Raw genomic sequence first — 488 nt, forward strand, 5'->3', positions numbered from 1 at the left:
GTGACAGTTTTAAAACTTTAGTATACAAACACATGTTAGTTAAAGCCCTTCATTTTCTGTGCATGCATTTAAAAACTGCTGCATACATCACCACAGTTGAGACACTTCAGATCATAGGCAGAATAAGAATATTATAAGTTACAAAAACAATAATACTGATAATAATGCTACATTTTCTTATCGCCTATTCGTAGTTTCATATCAAAAAATGCTTCCGTAGTATAAAATTGTTTAAGATACAGGAACTTGGCACACTTTTCATATAACTAGAGGCTCTTAGTTCATATTTTATAAGGAAATAGTGATAGTAGAGGAAGATATTAAGCCTCTCAATTCTCGAGAACGACAATATCAGCCACTCCATGCACTTGTGTGAGCTGTTTACAGTCGAGACATGCCACCAGCTTCCTGGGTCCGGGCTGGGTTGGGACGAAGTGCTCGGTCAGTGTCACTGTGGAGTGGCCGCCTACATCACTGAGAGGGAGGGG

The sequence above is a fragment of the Notothenia coriiceps genome, unplaced genomic scaffold, assembly GCF_000735185.1.
Source record: "Notothenia coriiceps isolate Sejong01 unplaced genomic scaffold, NC01 NC01_scaffold00019358, whole genome shotgun sequence".
In the NCBI taxonomy this organism is placed as follows: domain Eukaryota; kingdom Metazoa; phylum Chordata; class Actinopteri; order Perciformes; family Nototheniidae; genus Notothenia; species Notothenia coriiceps.